Genomic DNA, 530 nt, shown 5'->3' on the forward strand with positions numbered 1-530 from the left:
GGCGACGGGGCGGGGGCGAGCGCAGGGGCGGAGCAAAGGGCAGGGAGAGAGGAAGGAGGAGAAGGAAGAGGGAGTAAGGACACAATACCAGGCTGTTTCCGAGATGGCCTACGGAAAGCCGCAAAGGCCGAATTTCTCAGAGACCTCGAACTCCTTAAAGGATTTACTTGCGTGCTTTCACTGCGTCTTTATGGCATAGTAGGGAGAGACTTTAGACGTCCTCTAATTCAAACCCCTTGTTTTACAGATGAGCGAAACGAAGTTCAGAGAGAAATGACTTGTTCTTTTGAGTCTTTGACCTAGAAGGGACTTTAGAGATCATCTGGGTAGGAGGGGGTATACGAATTATGAGAGATAGAGACTGAGGGGGGTAGGGAGAGACCAAGAGATACCGAGAGACAGAGACACGCAGAGAGACTGACCAAGAGCGAGGAAAGGGGGAAAAGAGACAGAAAAAGACAGACAGAAGGCGGTGGGGGAGGTAAGGAGACCGGGAGGAGGGGGGGAGAGAGAGAGAGAAAGAAGGGGGA

Source organism: Petaurus breviceps, unplaced genomic scaffold (genome assembly GCF_028583685.1).
Source record: "Petaurus breviceps papuanus isolate PSGF00001 unplaced genomic scaffold, PetGlider_PUasm1.0 90779, whole genome shotgun sequence".
NCBI classification, from domain to species: Eukaryota; Metazoa; Chordata; class Mammalia; order Diprotodontia; family Petauridae; genus Petaurus; species Petaurus breviceps.